We start from the raw sequence: 19,685 nt of genomic DNA on the forward strand, positions 1-19,685 counted from the left end.
CCCCCTCTACCCTGAAGGTCCAAGTTTTGCCATCTCGGCCTGTCTCAACAGACCATATTCTCGGGACCTGCTCATCAAACGCTTCCTTAAGGGAGCGGAAAGATTGAAGCCTACAATACTGAAACCCGTTCCTCAATGGGATTTGTCAGTTGTTCTCAGGGGGTTAGCATCCCCCCCCCCCCCCTTTGAACCTTTGGAGGAGGCAAGCTTTAAGTTTTTAACTCTTAAGGTGGTTTTTCTCCTGGCTATTACTTTAGCCAAAAGAATTTCTAAGCCGCAGGGCTTTTCCGCTTTGCACTCATATATTATTTTTTCTACAGGACAGAGTCCTTCTAAGATATCTACCTTAATTTTAAATCTAAGGTTCCAACCTTTCAAAATATCAATCAGGTAATTTCTCCACCTGTATTATTCTCCTCCTCCTTCTCTGATGTTCCAGTCAGATATCCTCTGGACATATCGAGATGCCTCCAGATCTATGTGGATAGATCCAGAGAATTCAGGATAGATGAGAACCTCTTCTTCCTGTTTGCCGGTAAGTTTAAAGGCCGTAAGGCGTCTAAACTACTATTAGTCGCTGGTCAAGGAAACCTTTGGGGAAGCTTTCACCTCCCAATCCTTAGATCCTCCGGAGTGTGTAAGGGCCCATTCTATTGGGGGCGCAGCTACCTCTGTCGCGGGGAGAAATCTTCTCCCCCTAGAGTTGATCTTTAAGGCGTTTTTTCCTGGAGCTCTGAAATCAGCCTTCATCTCTCATTATAGAATAGATGCTAAGGTAGCAGAGTTTTCGGCCTTTGGGCAGACAGTTCTTAATTTCTGCCAGGCATGAGGACCCTCCCTAGGGGATTCTTCTTGCTATCTCCCCATCTGTGCTGCTGGTAGGACGTAAGGGAATCGTTAATTTCTAACGATAATTTGTTTTCCCTTAGTCCTAACAGCAGCACACAAATTTCCCACCCTAAAGTACTTTCCTGTTATAGACACGGTGGGCTGGGGGGTGAACCCCTCCCTTTAAGGGAGCTGGAGTTCTTTCATTGGTTACTCTTGGGCTCATTAAAAATTCCGCCGGTCCTACCAGTCCACGGGGGGAAGTTAACCACATCTGTGCTGCTGTTAGGACTAAGGGAAAACAAATTATCATTAGAAATTAACGATGTGTATTTGCACTTCATGCTATTACTGGCTTGACGGATTGTTCACCATCTGGGTGTCCAAATAATTTCACTAAGCGCCCTGAACAACTCCTGCCTAAAAACTAAAGTCCTGTGTCCCTACATGTTTCGCCGAGCCTCTCGGCGTCTTCAGGGGAAACTATACAGGTATACCTGCCCATTAGAGCAGCATGGTATAAGTCTCAGCATAAATGAAACACTAAGAGGTATAAACACCAAACACTTAAAGAGATTTCTCGATGGAGTTAAAGGGAACCTCTCACCATGGGAAATGTAGCATTATATATGGCCTTTTAGGAAATACATGGATATGGGCAGGGGTTAACCTTACGGAGAACGTCAGCATGGATGCCACCATGTCACTCCACCAATCAGCTGAATGGTGAACTACCTAAAAGATATATGCAGTTTTAGACGCCGGTCTTATTAACCCTGCGCTGGCGCTTGATGCACCTAAGTTATGTAGAAGCGCCGGGGTTTGCGTAACTTAGGCGCATCCACTGCCAGGGTACAACAGCCTTAAATCTACACCAGCTCCCTTGCTGGCGTAGATTTAGATAATTTTCTACGCCTAAGGCTACTTTCACACTGGCGTTTCTGGTCCGCTTGTGAGATCCGTTTCAGGGCTCTCACAAGCGGCCCAAAGCGGATCAGTTCAGCCCCAATGCATTCTGAATGGATAAGGATCCGCTCAGAATGCATCAGTTTGGCTGCGCTTGGTCTCCGTTCCGCTTTTGAGGCAGACACCAAAACGCTGCTTGCAGCGGAGCAGCGTTTTGGTGTCCGCCTGACGATGCGGAGCCAAACGGATCCGTCCTGACTTACAATGTAAGTCAATGGGGACGGATCCGTTTTCACTGACACAATATGGTGCAATTGAAAACGGATCCGTCCCCCATTGACTTTCAATGTAATTTAGGACGGATCTGTTTTGACTTAGACTTTTTTTAAAAGAATAATGCCAACGGATTCCGTTCTGAACGGATATAAGCGTTTGCATTATCGGTGCGGATCCGTCTGTGCGGATACAAGACAGATCCGCACTGAACGCAGGTGTGAAAGTAGCCCAAAACAGTCGTAGAAAATGATAAATTAGCCGGGACCCACTTCCACGCCCTTTTTGAGATTTGGGGTACGTGGCTTGGAAGGGGAAGAAGTTGCATATTCTCTGCAGTAATGCTGCTAATAAAAACATCAATAAAGGGGTGTTCCGCCCGCTGTCCACAGCCCATACCTAGTGCTGTCAGCAGTTTTGCAGGGGCAAAAACCGCTGACAGATTCCCTTTCATGTCCGTCATTGATATAATATAGCAATGAGATATAATGACATTATACATGCCCCATTCTTGAACCCCCCTGGACCACAATAACCAACAGAGGCTCTGAGGAAGATGCCGCATTGTCATTAAATTCTATCCTTGTCTTTATGGCCTCATGTACATGACCATATGTATTTTGCGGTCTGCAAACCGCAGATTTGCAAAATACAGGTAACGGCCATGGGCATCCCACATTTTCATAACAGAACTGCCTATTCGGGCAAGAATATGACATATTGTATAATTTGTGGAAAAGCCGCACAGAGGCAGACAGTACAGTCCACGTTTTTTGTGGACCCCCAGAAATGTATGGGTCCTCGTGCGATCTGCAAAAAATGCGGATCGGACGCAGGCCCAAACAATGATTGTGTGCACAAGGCCTATAGCTGTATACAGGATACTGCGGCAATAATACAAAGCCATGCGTCAGCACAATCATCTCCCCTGCCATACAGACTGAAGGATGCTACATAGACCAGGAAGGTTGCCTAACCTGAGGACGGACACCATGTGCCGGCCCACTACTGGGCTCATCAGCATCAGACGCACCCTGTTTTAAAAGGGAATGGTAACACCACCAGATGTGAGGTTACTTGTACATTTCCTGTGCTGTCCGCAACCGCACGTCCATTCCGCGGCCCAGCAAAAAAAGATAGAACACGTCCTGTTCTTGGACGCTTTGCTCACATTTCTACAGAAGTTAAAAAATAAATGGCGGCATGCACTCGGCCAGGATCCCCGTTTTGCAGATCTGCGATTTGCGGAGCGCAAAACACTTATGGCCGTGTACATGAGTGCAAAGAAGAGGTGGCTTAGTGTGAATGAGGCTCTGCGCACACTGATCACACTGCATCACCACACACCTCAACTGCTGCAGATCTTCTTTATCAAAAAGATGAGGAAGTCTCACTCAATTCAGCGGTGGAAAGACATCGCCCCCGTCATCTTCAAAAAGAGGTTCTGCAGAAGCTGAGGTATGTCTTAGAAAGGGTAATGTACCCCTATTCTATATCACAAGAGTTCTAGCACCTTGTGCTTTCTCAGTAACTTAGAATTTACAGCAGGGGTTACGTGTTTAGACTAGGTTCACACAGAGTATTTTCAGCGCTAAAAATTTTTTAAATTCTGATGCGGAATCAGCATCAGGTTTTTTCTGCATGCATTTTTTTCACTAACACATTATTTAAAGGGTGTTGTCTCATCTCAGAGAATGAGGACATATCACTAGGATATACCCCCATTGTCTGATAGACAGCTGTAAACCGCCCCTATATAGAGAACGGAACTCAAAAGCGGTGGAGGGTGCACTGCGCATGCGCAGCCGCCCTCCACTCATTTCTATGGGGCAGCCGAAAATAGGCGAGCGCTGGCTCGGCTATTTCCGTCTGGCCCATAGAAGTGACTGGGAGCGGAGGCCGGTCACGCGCGGTGCGCTCCCATTTACTACTATGGGGAGAGCGCTTGGTGGTGGCCGGACCGGAGTCCTCCAGCTACCACTTTGTGGGGCTCCGTTCTAGATATAGGTGCAGGGTCCCAGCGGTGACCTATCAGACAATGGGTGCATATGGGATATATGCTTCCATTGCCTGAGATGAGAATACCCCTTTAATGCATTTTTTGGTGTAACTCCCATCAAGAATGAACAGGACACTTCTTTTTACTGCAGGTGAAGTTTTTGAAACCCGAAGTAGAAAAAAAACCACTGAATCTGCTGGATAACTTACAGATTCTCTATTGAAATCAATGGGGAAGTTCTGCATGTGTTTTTGGCATGGAATCTGCGCCCAAAATGTGAACCTTGCCTTATAGTAATACAGTGATCCCTCAAGATACAATGCCCTCAGGATACAATATTACATACAATGGTCTTTTCTGACCCATCGTAAGTTGAAACTAGACTCAACATACAATGTCTTAGACTCAGATCCAAAAAGTATATAGTATTTTCCAGGACTGCATATATACAGTAGAAGCCTCTGCTCTGCTGCGCAGCCTGAAGCCGGTCAGGAGCTGTCCTTTCAGCACCACGTCTCCTGCATATTATATATAGGTCTGAAACCAAGATATTCCAGCAGCTGCAACTACAACTCCCAGGATGCTGCAGGCTATATGGGCATGTTGGGAATTGGAGTTTTGCAGTATCTGAAGATGTTATTTGCCGTCTGTATACAAATATGAACATCAGAAGGCAGTACATGCCAAAACAAGGTGCACACCATGTACCTGATGTTCATACATGTTTGTTACATGATGTTAGCACCTGTGGTTTAGTATTTAGTGCCTGTCCATATCTGTGGCGCTGGGGTCTCATGCCCACCGCTGCCCTGCCCCTTCATGCGGGCACAGGGGCTGCGCAACTCACCAAGGTGGCCCTTCCTTCCTGCTCTCCTCCCTCCTCCAGAGAGTGGTGGCCCCGTCCACGGGCGCTTAGACTTCAGCCTGCATGCATCGGTTAAAGGCCTCCAAGCCTCTTCTATAGGGTGCATGCTCGCTCTCTGCCTCTTAAAGGGCCTATAGCTGGGAGGGTGCCTGAACTTTAGTGTCTGCCTGTGTACCGGCCTGATATGGATTCTGATTCTGTACCACCTGCCCTGACCTTAATCTGTTTCTCGTATTGATCCACTGCCACCTGCTCTGATCTCAGACTTGTTTCTCGGATATGTCGAAACTCTGCCAGCCCTGACCTTGGCCTGTCTCCTTGCTATGAGTATTGTCTGGTCCCTCAGTGCCCTGCACCGGTGTCTCTGATCCCTATGAGTAACCTGCCAACTACACCAAGACTATCTCAAGAGGTAGTGGCCTGGTGGCGCCCCTGCAGCGAAGACAAGATCCCTGTATAGGGGTTAAAGTGTGAAAACCAGAGGACCACCAGGATAACTGCCCTCAGGAATAGCCCAAAGTCAAACCAGTTAGTTGGAGCAGTGGGTCCACACCCACTGCCCGCTACAATATTTTATCAAATATGTATACAAATATCACTGAAGTTCTCAGAACCAGAGATATGCGAGATACAAAACTATAGGCAATGACCAGACTGAAGAACACTTCTGTCAGCCTAAACGTAGGCTGAAGTGGCTGATAACAGAGGACGATAGACTGCACTCTAATACAGAAAGGATTGTAGCAGGGTATTTTTGGACATATGGATGCTGTAGATGGGAGTCAAAGCTAAGAAATGATAAAACAGCGCCCCGAACTGGGAAACACAACCATATATCAGATGGTCGCCCGTTTTTATATACAGACAATGATGATCCGGTCACTGGTGCGGTGGCTTCCGTCTAACTGTCCAAGTAGGAAAAAGCCATGCATGCTCCACACCATTCATACCTGTACAGCACGATCAGCCCATGGCTACTTGTCCCAACCCCACATCATCATGTCGGCTCAGCCTGGCTGAGCATGCATGTGTCCTGAACAGAGAGAGGGGAGTAAGATGCTTTTATTCCCCATGGAACAAAAAAGACTAGGCATGTTGAAATCCAACAGCCCGATCCTTATCTCCCCCCAAACATCTGCTATCTAGGGAGAGCCCTATAAACATTAGATGGGCCGTCAGCTCAAGGTGGGGGATCACCCCCGTGGGAGATCTAATAGTGACTGTGGTCTTTTGACATCTTGATAGAAGGGACCAACCAGGACTTAAAGGGATATTCTGACCGTAGACATTTATGACATAATCCAATCACCTACTGGGAAAAGAGGGGTCCTGACACCGCAGATGTATGAAGCATAATGACCAATGGTATCCGATAAAGGGTGGGACCACCACTAATAAGATATTTATAACGTATCCTATTGATGTCCCATAAAAGTCCACGGTCAGGGGTCTTACGATGTTCAGTCGCCAAAACCAACATATATGGAGCATATACAATATACAGTGAAAACCTCACGTCATATACGGTTATGGGTTCATCAGCACTGGACTAATCCCGGGGCCCTGTATATAAAACCTGCTAGTGGGACGTCACTTTTTGGAGTTGCTCGGCCAATAGATAGTCCCTCGGCTCCCTAACTAGGTCCCATAGAAATAAATGGAGAACGTACCGCGCAGGCGCCGCCACCACTCCATTTATTTCTATGGGACTGTCTCCCCTATAAATGAATGGAGGGCGGGTCCTCTCTGCTCATTTCAGGGGAGATAGGTGCGGGTTCCATCAATATTCCCTCGTCGTCGTAGCCCCCCCGCCCCCCCCCCCCCCGATAAGCAAACGTTTATGGCCCAAGGAACAGGGGGATAAGCTGAAGAGAGACTCAACCCAATGGTTGATTTCGAGGGACGGTCCAGGTGACCCCATTAGATTGCATGGAAATTGGTGGACTATTATTCTAAACGTCCAAAACAATATTGCAGGTGACGGGCATGACCTGCTAGGGCCAGAAAAAGTTGAATTACTCAAAATGCAACTTTTGGCGGCGACGGCTGCTATGACGGGTCACGGGGGCACCCACTGAAATGCACTAAAGTCGATCTGTGCACCCACAAAACCCAGGCACAAGTAAGTGGCACATGTACTGCAGACACTTCTCACAGGGGCCATTACCAAGCCCTGGCAGCAGTCATACCCAGGCAGGGGATGCCCAGTAAACAGCAGCCACAGGCGCCCTGCACACTGTATACAGCAAGCTGAGGCTGCCGGGTGACAGAGGTACACCCACGGGTTACAGGGGCCCGGGCGGCCTCGCCCTGTGGTGGCCGCAGGGTCTCAGAACCCCCCTAATGACTCGGTAATGAGCCGATCAGCGGACGGTTATTGGCCTACTTACCATCTATCGCCATGATTCTTCCAGCACGGAGCGTACCAACTTCCCAGGTTATGGGGGAGGGAGGAGGAGGGAGTGTGAGCTGGAGAGTGATAAGGAATGAACCACGCGCTGGTTGTACTCTCTGCCCGGCACGTGGGGACTGTGAGGATGCTGCCTGTCACTGACTGGGGCTTGTAGTCCTGCCACTGACTGGGGGTTGTAGTCCTTTCAGCAGCAGCATTCATACAGTTATATAGTCAGTGTATTAGATTCAAAGCTAAAGATATATTAAAACATACCTCAAATGTATGAGGGGCACAGTCCTGTACCCCTGACATCTACCTATATGACATACAGGGGGACCCAATTTAACCCCTTCATAACCAAGTATATTTGGGTCTTACTGACACAGTATTTTTTTATTTTTTTCACAGTTCTCTGCATTTCAGCAACCGAAAAGCAGCAGAAATTGTATTAATGTTTTATGCTTATAAATTACTGAGCATTTATATATTTTTATATGTGTGTTTATATATATATTATTTGTGTACAGCTATACATTTTTTGTCCTTTTTTTATATATATGGTTTTGCTCTAAAGAAGCTGTTAAATCAATGTTTTGTGTTATTACTGTGTAGATAGCTGATATGTGTAGGGGTCTTTTAGCGTCTATTATTCAAGGTATGCACAATGAAATGTATTTTATGCAAAAAAAAAATATTAAAAAAAAAATATTTTGCTTTTATTTTTAAATCCCTCTGGTTTGTTCCCACCCTGTATGTAGCACTTCCTGTTCCTGTACCCAACCAAACCCATGATGCATTTCTCCTTCCTCTGCCACAGCTCCAGCACCTCCCCTAACAACACGCAGCTTCCCCCATGGACATAACATCACAGGAAATAAGAAAGAGTAGCATGGACAAGGTCATGTGACCACAGCCCAGACCGGGAGATAGGAGCAATAAAGAGAAAAGAAATACATTACAAAATTACAGCTTCCTTCATAAGTGATTATTTTAACCACCTCCGGACCGCCTAACGCAGATGTGCGGTCCGGAGGTGGCAGCCCTGTGCACAGCGACGCATATACGCGTCATCTCGCGAGGGCCGAGATTTACTGTGAACGCTCACAGGAACAGAAGGTAAGCAAGTGGATCTCCAGCCTGCCAGCGGCGATCGCTCGCTGGCAGGCTGGAGATGTGATTTTTTTAACCCCTAACAGGTATATTAGACGCTGTTTTGATAACAGCGTCTAATATACCTGCTACCCGGTCCTCTGGTGGTCCCTTTTGTTTGGATCGACCACCAGAGGACACAGGCAGCTCTGTAAAGTACCACAAAACACCACACTACACTACACCCCCCCCCCCCGTCACTTTTTAACCCCTTATGAACCCCTGATCACCCATGATCACCCCATATAAACTCCCTGATCACCCCCCTGCCATTGATCACCCCCCTGTCATTGATCACCCCCCTGTCAGGCTCCGTTCAGACATCCGTATGATTTTTACGGATCCACGGATACATGGATCGGATCCACAAAACGCATACAGACGTCTGAATGGAGCCTTACAGGGGGGTGATCAATGACAGGGGGGTGATCACCCATATAGATTCCCTGATCACCCCCTGTCATTGATCACCCCCCTGTCATTGATCACCCCCCTGTAAGGCTCCATTCAGATGTCCGTATGATTTTTACGGATCCACGGATACATGGATCGGATCCGCAAAACGCATACGGACGTCTGAATGGAGCCTTACAGGGGGGTGATCAATGACAAGGGGGTGATCACGCATATACACTCCCTGATCACCCCCCTGTCATTGATCACCCCCCTTGCGACAAAAAATAAAAAATTCTAGGAACTCGCCATGCCCCTCACGGAATACCTTGGGGTGTCTTCTTTCCAAAATGGGGTCACTTGTGGCGTAGTTATACTGCCCTGGCAATTTAGGGGCCCAAATGTGTGAGAAGTACTTTGCAATCAAAATGTGTAAAAAATGGCCTGCGAAATCCGAAAGGTGCACTTTGGAATATGTGCCCCTTTGCCCACCTTGGCTGCAAAAAAGTGTGACACATCTGGTATCGCCGTACTCAGGAGAAGTTGGGGAATGTGTTTTGGGGTGTCATTTTACATATACCCATGCTGGGTGAGAAAAATATCTTGGTCAAATGCCAACTTTGTATAAAAAAATTGGAAAAGTTGTCTTTTGCCAGGATATTTCTCTCACCCAGCATGGGTATATGTAAAATGACACCCCAAAACACATTCCCCAACTTCTCCTGAGTACGGCGATACCAGATGTGTGACACTTTTTTGCAGCCAAGGTGGGCAAAGGGGCACATATTCCAAAGTGCACCTTTCGGATTTCGCAGGCCATTTTTTACACATTTTGATTGCAAAGTACTTCTCACACATTTGGGCCCCTAAATTGCCAGGGCAGTATAACTACGCCACAAGTGACCCCATTTTGGAAAGAAGACACCCCAAGGTATTCCGTGAGGGGCATGGCGAGTTCCTAGAATTTTTTATTTTTTGTCGCAAGTTAGTGGAATATGAGACTTTGTAAGAAAAAATTAAATAAAAATAAAAATCATCATTTTCCGCTAACTTGTGACAAAAAATAAAAAGTTCTATGAACTCACTATGCTCATCAGTGAATACCTTAGGGGGTCTACTTTCCGAAATGGGGTCATTTGTGGGGTTTTTCTACTGTCTGGGCATTGTAGAACCTCAGGAAACATGACAGGTGCTCAGAAAGTCAGAGCTGCTTCAAAAAGCGGAAATTCACATTTTTGTACCATAGTTTGTAAACGCTATAACTTTTACCCAAACCATTTTTTTTTTTTTGCCCAAACATTTTTTTTTTATCAAAGACATGTAGAACAATAAATTTAGCGAAAAATTTATATATGGATGTCGTTTTTTTTGCAAAATTTTACAGCTGAAAGTGAAAAATTTCTTTTTTTTGCAAGAAAATCGTTAAATTTCGATTAATAACAAAAAAAGTAAAAATGTCAGCAGCAATGAAATACCACTAAATGAAAGCTCTATTAGTGAGAAGAAAAGGAGGTAAAATTCATTTGGGTGGTAAGTTGCATGACCGAGCGATAAACGGTGAAAGTAGTGTAGTGCAGAAGTGTAAAAAGTGGCCTGGTCATTAAGGGGGTTTTAGCTAGCGGGGCTGAAGTGGTTAAGGAATGTTGATGCAAACTGGAAAATTCTTTTAAAGGGTTACTTGTCAGAGAACATAAGGAGGCCACAACCTATGTAACAAAACACTTCTCGAGCTGGGCACCCACCAGCCCCTCAGCTACTACCATACTGCCAGATGAGTAGGTTCCTCTGAACGTGCCCACACCAGGCAGCTGCCAATCACATTTCCAATGGCTGCCTGGGTCACCGCAGTCTGGGACCCTCAGAACCGCTAGTTCTCCTCCACATTAAGGTGACTCTGCGCCTCACCAGCATTGCAATAACCAAACGTTGTAATCAGCCTATAACAAACACGTTCACATAGAAAAGTGAGGATTGGGTGCCTACAGTCAAGATAAAGACCAAAATAGACTAATGTTCCCCTTAGCCTCTCATACTTTAAGGGTGTATGGATGATGTATATATAATATCTGTGTGTGATGTGTGTATGGTTGACGCATGTGTGATCTGTGTGTATGGATGATGTATGTGTGATCTGTGTGTATGGGTGACGCATGTGTGATCTGTGTGTATGGGTGATGCATGTGTGATATGTGTGTATGAATGATGCATGTGCGATGTGTGTATGGATTATGCATGTGTGATGTGTGTATGGATGACGCATGTGTAATCTGTGTGTATGAATAAGGCATGTGTGTATGAATGATGTATGTGTGATCTGTGTGTATGAATGATGCATGTGTGATCTGTGTGAATGGATGATGCATGTGCTGGTGGTGAGGGAGCGAGAGGAGTGCGGATATAGAGGTGGTGAGGGAGAGAAGCACAGAGATAGGTAGTGAGGAAGACAATCGCAGTGTCACAGTATTGGGGGAAGGGATAAACACCAGAATGACCACAGAATTAAAATGACCAGGAACTAGGCCTCAAGGCTAAGGAAAGGGAACGGGTTACCACCTAGGAAACCCTAAACCTAGCCCTGACTCCTGTCAGTATGAATAGACCCTGGAGGTGGGAATATTCATACACTGGAAACCTAGCCCTCGTAACCCTTAAAATCCCTAGGAGTAGTGATAGGGTCTGAGACTACTGGTTCCTTCCCAGATGAACGAACCGGCCTCTCCCTGAAGCCTAGTAAACAACAAGCAAAGAGAACAACAAAATACAAGGCAAAGAACACTTATCTTCAATAGAAAATTGATGAGCAGGAACTCTGATAAGAACCACACACCAGCTCTTTCAACTCCAGGCAGATAATATTAACCGCATGGTATGAAGTGTGAGTGCAGACTAAATAGAGTAGCAGTAATGACCACAAGCTGCACCTGGGACAAGAGGTGTGGTCATTATCAACAACAACACTGCAACAAGTAAAAACAGAGAGACTGTCAGGTAACCTCACGTGATGCCAGTCTCTCAGATCTTCTAACCTCTGTCATGGGAGGGACCGTGACACGCAGAGAGAGAGAGGTGGTGAGAGAGGCAGAGGAGCGTACAAGAAGGGGACGGAGATAGAGGTGGTGAGGGATTGAGAGAAGCACATGGTTAGAGAGGGTGAGGGGCAAAGAGATAGAGGTGGCAAGGGAGGGAGAAGAGTGCAGAGATCGAAGTTGTGAGGGTGGGAGAGGAGCACAGAGATCTGCAGCTGGTGGCAGCTAAAGGATAGAACTGAGCATGTGCTTCTATCTCAGTCAGTAGGACAGAGAAATTAGAAAAAGAGCAAACAGCAGGTGGCGCTATACAGATAAATTACATTACAGCTATAATACATTTTTATTACATGCAATTACAAAAGTATTCAGATCCAGGTGCTGGTTTGCAAAGTGTAGAATATTATTTGTGGGACAACCCCTTTTAAGGAGAGCCAGTAACCCCACAGACCCCCCCCCCCCCCCCACCTCTTCCCTCAAAGCTATGACTTTCAGTACATACAGTACAGGATGTAGCAGACCATGTCACTGCTCATGGTGTAGGTGTAGCCTCTAGGCTATAAGAGCAGGTGCTATGTCCCCATTTGATATTTCTGCGCTTTGCACCCCCCTTGTGGTGCCTCCTAATGAGCTGGGGGGTTTGGACTGATTAGTAATGTCTACTTCTATCTAAATTTGCTTCTCAGGCTTTAACATGATTGATGGCAAACCTGCCCCTGGGGTAGAGCGGTTCCTAACCTCCAATACTATGATGTAAATGCCTCTTTATGGTCTGATACATTTTACCTATACTGATACATTGTAGCAAACAGGACAGAAGAGAAGAAGATTTGTGCTGCTGATGCTCTAGTTTACACAGTCTGAAGTAAGGTCTGCACAGGTTTTCAGCCTCTGGATGTTCTCATTGACTGACAAGCACAGATCTTGAAAATGGTGGTGAATGCAAACACACTGGATAGGGGGTAACTAGATCGGTGGGGGACCAGGGTCGCAGGTCTCCTGTTTTAATGGAGCGGCAGTTAAGGATGTGCACTACCACCCCACTTAAACTCTACGGGACTGGCAGAGAGTGCTGTACACGGTTATCCTCACCACCCTCATAGACATTGATTGGAACGACAGTTCCGAGCTCGAACATCACTCATGGCTAGCTGCAGTCATCACTACAGACTGTAGGAGGTAGCTGCATGCTATTTTATAATTCAGTGAATAATGTGTATACAATTAGCTCCCCCCAGTGGTGGCCGCATGCATTTAACTCTATGACTTTGCAGTGGATTTGGACCTCTGTATCACTATAATCTGGAAATGAGTCAGCGACAGTATACAATGAGCTCAGACATATAAAGTCGGGTGGGTGGTAATGATTTTTCATGCCTACATATGTTCTTTTTGACATTTTGTAGATTAGTTGCTGCCATTTGTTATTGCTAGTATTTTTTACTGGAGCTTAATGTGTGCTTTGTGTGTTATGTATCATATTCTCTTTATGTATCTGCGCTATTTATCAGATTTTATAGACAAGGACAAGTTTATTCACACAAGGACATTGTGATTAGAGGAGGCACACCACAAGGTTGCTCAGAAGACATTGATGTATCATCTGAGTTGAATCTTTCGTGTACAGTACACAATACGTGCCATCTGTAATGTCACGAGGGCCTGATGGGCAGATAATCGGGAAGGAATGTTCATTCTAACGCTTGTTACCGTTAATTGCTCCATGTAAATGTGCCGTTACTCTCCAGACAAGTCAGAAAAACCCTGGTTTGTCGTATAATGCATTAGTTTCCGCGGCACATAAAATTACTGTATGGTCCTGGTGATGGTGGAAAAACCCCAGTGGAGAAAACCACCAGGAACCATAGCTGAGGGACTACCCATCCCCTGGGCAAAGGGGGTAGAGAGCTAACGTGTGGTATGAGGTAATTGAGGCAGAATATTTACTTGTTCTGTGAACGGATTCAACTGTGGAAATTCTGGTAAATGGTGAGTACAGGGACCAAGCCTCAAATGCAGCAGGTAACTCTTCTGTTCTGTCAATACATCTACAGTAACTGTGGAAAGTCCAGTAATGCAATGCCTATGGGTGACAACAGAGACTGGCCAGTAAACTCTGTAGACTGTCACGGATCAGTGAGTGTGGAACCACTGTGCCAAATAACTGGTTTGGCTGTGGACTATCCCTAAGGGTGTTATTCCGGTGCTCCACTGGTATTCACCGTTTAGGGATCTGGCCTTCGCTGCAGGGAAAGCAACTAGACCACTACTTCCTGGGATAGTAGCGGTGTAGTTGGCATCTGACCCACTGAAATCAGGGACTCCAGTGGAAGCCCTGGGAGCTCAGGATACAGAAAACACTCCAAAACTGCAGGAAAATCATCGCAGGAGCACTCTGAACAGTCACTGAGGATTAGATGAGATGCAGGTTACCAGATCCAAACTCCACACTGGTAGTGTAGATGAATGAAGACACAGGCAGGGCAGGCAGGCTGGATGGTAGTGAAGACACAGGCAGGGCAGGCAGGCTGGATGGTAGTGAAGACACAGGCAGGGAAGGCAGGCTGGATGGTAGTGAAGACACAGGCAGGGAAGGCAGGCTGAATGGTAGTGAAGACACAGGCAGGGCAGGCAGGCTGGATGGTAGTGAAGACACAGGCAGGGCAGGCAGGCTGGATGGTAGTGAAGACACAGGCAGGGCAGGCAGGCTGGATGGTAGTGAAGACACAGGCAGGGAAGGCAGGCTGAATGGTAGTGAAGACACAGGCAGGGCAGGCAGGCTGGATGGTAGTGAAGACACAGGCAGGGCAGGCAGGCTGGATGGTAGTGAAGACACAGGCAGGGAAGGCAGGCTGGATGGTAGTGAAGACACAGGCAGGGAAGGCAGGCTGAATGGTAGTGAAGACACAGGCAGGGCAGGCAGGCTGGATGGTAGTGAAGACACAGGCAGGGCAGGCAGGCTGGATGGTAGTGAAGACACAGGCAGGCATGCTGGATGGTAGTGAAGACACAGGCAGGCATGCTGGATTGTAGTGAAGACACAGGCAGGGCAGGCAGGCTGGATGGTAGTGAAGACACAGGCAGGGCAGGCAGGCTGGATGGTAGTGAAGACACAGGCAGGGCAGGCAGGCTGGATGGTAGTGAAGACACAGGCAGGGCAGGCAGGCTGGATGGTAGTGAAGACACAGGCAGGGCAGGCAGGCTGGATGGCAGTGAAGACACAGACAGGGCAGGCAGGCTGGATGGTAGTGAAGACACAGGCAGGGCAGGCAGGCTGGATGGTAGTGAAGACACAGGCAGGCAGGCTGGATGGTAGTGAAGACACAGGCAGGCAGGCAGGCTGGATGGTAGTGAATACACAGGCAGGCTGGATGGCAGTGAAGACACAGACAGGGCAGGCAGGCTGGATGGTAGTGAAGACACAGGCAGGGCAGGCAGGCTGGATGGTAGTGAAGACACAGGCAGGGCAGGCAGGCTGGATGGCAGTGAAAACACAGACAGGGCAGGCAGGCTGGATGGTAGTGAAGACACAGGCAGGGCAGGCAGGCTGGATGGTAGGGAAGACACAGGCAGGGCAGGCTGGATGGTAGTGAAGACACAGGCAGGCTGGATGGTAGTGAAGACACAGGCAGGGCAGGCAGGCTGGATGGTAGTGAAGACACAGGCAGGGCAGGCAGGCTGGATGGCAGTGAAGACACAGACAGGGCAGGCAGGCTGGATGGTAGTGAAGACACAGGCAGGGCAGGCAGGCTGGATGGTAGTGAAGACACAGGCAGGGCAGGCAGGCTGGATGGTAGTGAAGACACAGGCAGGGCAGGCAGGCTGGATGGTAGTAAAGACACAGGCAGGGCAGGCAGGCTGGATGGCAGTGAAGACACAGACAGGGCAGGCAGGCTGGATGGTAGTGAAGACACAGGCAGGGCAGGCAGGCTGGATGGTAGTGAAGACACAGGCAGGCAGGCTGGATGGTAGTGAAGACACAGGCAGGCAGGCAGGCTGGATGGTAGTGAATACACAGGCAGGGAAGGCAGGCTGGATGGCAGTGAAGACACAGACAGGGCAGGCAGGCTGGATGGTAGTGAAGACACAGGCAGGGCAGGCAGGCTGGATGGTAGTGAAGACACAGGCAGGGCAGGCAGGCTGGATGGCAGTGAAGACACAGACAGGGCAGGCAGGCTGGATGGTAGTGAAGACACAGGCAGGGCAGGCAGGCTGGATGGTAGGGAAGACACAGGCAGGGCAGGCTGGATGGTAGTGAAGACACAGGCAGGCTGGATGGTAGTGAAGACACAGGCAGGGCAGGCAGGCTGGATGGCAGTGAAGACACAGACAGGGCAGGCAGGCTGGATGGTAGTGAAGACACAGGCAGGGCAGGCAGGCTGGATGGTAGTGAAGACACAGGCAGGGCAGGCAGGCTGGATGGCAGTGAAGACACAGGCAGGCTGGATGGTAGTGAAGACACAGGCAGGGCAGGCAGGCTGGATGGTAGGGAAGACACAGGCAGGGCAGGCTGGATGGTAGTGAAGACACAGGCAGGCTGGATGGTAGTGAAGACACAGGCAGGGCAGGCAGGCTGGATGGTAGTGAAGACACAGGCAGGGCAGGCAGGCTGGATGGCAGTGAAGACACAGGCAGGGCAGGCAGGCTGGATGGTAGTGAAGACAAAGGCAGGGCAGGCAGGCTGGATGGTAGTGAAGACACAGGCAGGGCAGGCAGGCTGGATGGTAGTGAAGACAAAGGAAGGGCAGGCAGGCTGGATGGTAGTGAAGACACAGGCAGGGCAGGCAGGCTGGATGGTAGTGAAGACACAGGCAGGGCAGGCAGGCTGGGTACTTGACAGGAACACGAACAAGGCAGACGGACAGGGTTAACTAAAACATGAACAGAACTGAAACTGGAAGGAGCGTACAGGGTTGGAGCACAAACAGAAATAAACAGAGGCAAAACGTGGGAGAATCACAGAGGCACTAGACTTTAAACACCTTTGCTGGTCCCAGAGAACCTAAAAGCTCAGGCACCCTCTGACTGAGGGACATGCCTTAAATACCCCAGGACCCCCAGCCATTGGCTGTGGAAGAATTTGGAAGTGCGCACACTGGCCCTTTAAGAGCACAGATACTGGCAGGCCAGAAGGCGGCACAGTAAGGGGCTGGGCAGAATGGGGAGTAGCACGATGTGCACGGACCGCTGACCTAACATAGAGTCTGGGCTGAATGGACAGAAATTGGAAAGGGAACAAATCTTATCAGAGAAGACAGCTCCTGGAAGTCACTGGATTTAGCTGTGCTGTACGGTGTGATAATGGTCTACCGTGCACCAGTTTAGAACTGGTATCTACCACTTTTAGTCACCATGTGGTGATATTATATTTGGTGAGGAGGAATTATTTGGTGACTGAATCATTCAGGGGTAGTTCATTGGAGGCAAGAGGGCAGGGAATAGATACCCTAAGCATAGGTCATGTCTGTCCATACACTATGCAGTCCGGCAGGAGGATACGTATGCAGACATTGCTAATTGCCAGGAGGTACCTATAGCATATACAGGTGGGACCTAGAAAGAAGATACCAGACCTCATCGGATATGGGAAGCCTAAGGAAAAACTTACTCTGATATCTGTCATCCCAAGTGCATACACAATGCATGAGGTGAATGGGTAATATTTGCATGTACAGTAGTTGTAGGGTGGGCTGCCAGAGTCAATTCCGCTGGTGGGCCCTAGGCGCCCTGGTCCAGCATTATTAATCATTACCACTTTTTAACCTGCGCAACACCTACTCACATTGCCCATACCCCTAACCACAATTTTACATGAAGATCTGGATTTAATTAGTAATAAAAGCTTCTTCCAGATAAAATGTATTATTTAATGTTACTTGCAGAATCTAAAGCATTTCCGTTCAGTGCAACTATTATTAATAATAATACATCGACATAAGGCTTTTTACGCAAGGCCTTTTGTAACCTGCAAGAGACCCAGTATAATACGTGAAGCTACATAAATTAGCAGGATATTGGGCTGTGAAAGTGTCAGCAGCTTTGTGAATAAGAGCGAGTGTGAAAGGTGATGTAAGAAAATGAATGGTGTGACTGTAAGCAGATGAACCACAGTGAGCTGAACACCTGGTGGGGGGCATTGCACTGTCTTCGTATAATGTTCTGCTAGAGATAGGGCCAGCGGCAATCCTCTCTGGGCACCATATGGAGTCTGGACCCCACCTCATTACTGGGAGAGGCTGGACAACGGGAAGTTTCAGGAGGGGAAGGAAGGGTGAGACAAAGTGGCAGGGACTCTGTGGAGGGGCAGGGCAGAGTCAACAGGTGGGCAGAATTGCAGGGGTCCCGAGCCACCCATGATGAACGTGAGATGAACTGTTTTTCAGCAGGCATAACCCCTTAGTGCACAGTGATGTATGTGTACACAGGTATGCAGGGATTGCCCCAGGAGTGTTCACGTGGTGGGGTTCAAAGGCTATGTATGTACACCTTTGGGGGCATTTTTATTTATCAGTGATGAGTGGCAGGGGCAACATTCGAATTTGCAATATTTCACGAATATTTGGGCGAATATTCGTCATATTTTCGCAAATTTGTGATCTCCAATCATTATTTTCTTGATTGCGAAAATCGTCAATCAGAAAATTTGTGATAAGAAAATTTGCGATCAACACTACTCCTAAAGTCAAAGATATTGCATCCTTCTCATTGGCCCACAAGCAAGGGATCATGGGTACTGATGAAAAAAATCTAAAATATTTGAGATTACGAAGATATAGCACTATATTCTAGATATTTGCGAATTCTCGAAGTGCCAATGTTCGCGATAAAAATTCATGATTAGAATATTCGCGATAAACACTATTTATTATTGTACAATAGGATAAGAGGGGCACACCTACATCCAAATCACATCTACCACTAGACAGTAATATATTAATAAAAAATGTATTAAATATACATATGGTACCTGATAAATCTATAATACATCTAAAATACATAAAACTATACTGTAAATAGATATCAATACAAATGAAATGCGGTCATCATGAGGGTTGATAACATCATGCACTAAGTTCTTGGTGATAAATGTCTCTTAGTGGAAATGCTAAGACTCGATATAGTAGATAAGAGTGCAGTCACTATATTGGTCTGCGGTATGCGATTCTTCCAAGAGAGAAAAAAAAAAAATGGATGCGTTAATCTTTCAATATAAGAAAAATGTAGTGTCCTTTGCGTATAATTATATACATTCCTTTTTGTAATGGTAACTTCGTTTCACAGTTATAGCTGCGCTAACACACTGTGATACAATATAGCAAGTACTCACTGTTTGTAGAAGCAGTAAAGTGTTTGGGCCGTTGCGCTTAGCGTGGCGTCCCACGTGTTATCAGCGCAGATGATTGTACCTCCAATCTACTTTATCATGAGTTATAAACTTGCACTGAATGGACTTGCACAAAAAAGAAACAGTCCGTTTGATGAGCTAGGGTCAGTGTGAATTCGGCCCTGCTTGAAATTTGCCTTTGCTTTGTATCTTTTTTGCACGGCAGGACTTTCGTTTCTTTACGAGTTGGTTGCAAATTCAGTTAAGATACGCAAAAGAAACGAAAGTCCTGCCGTGCAAAAAAGATACAAAGCAAAGGCAAATTTCAAGCAGGGCCGAATTCACACTGACCCTAGCTCATCAAACGGACTGTTTGTTTTTTGTGCAAGTCCATTCAGTGCAAGTTTATAACTCATGATAAAGTAGATTGGAGGTACAATCATCTGCGCTGATAACACGTGGGACGCCACGCTAAGCGCAACGGCCCAAACACTTTACTGCTTCTACAAACAGTGAGTACTTGCTAT

This window comes from Bufo gargarizans, chromosome 3 (genome assembly GCF_014858855.1).
Source record: "Bufo gargarizans isolate SCDJY-AF-19 chromosome 3, ASM1485885v1, whole genome shotgun sequence".
NCBI classification, from domain to species: Eukaryota; Metazoa; Chordata; class Amphibia; order Anura; family Bufonidae; genus Bufo; species Bufo gargarizans.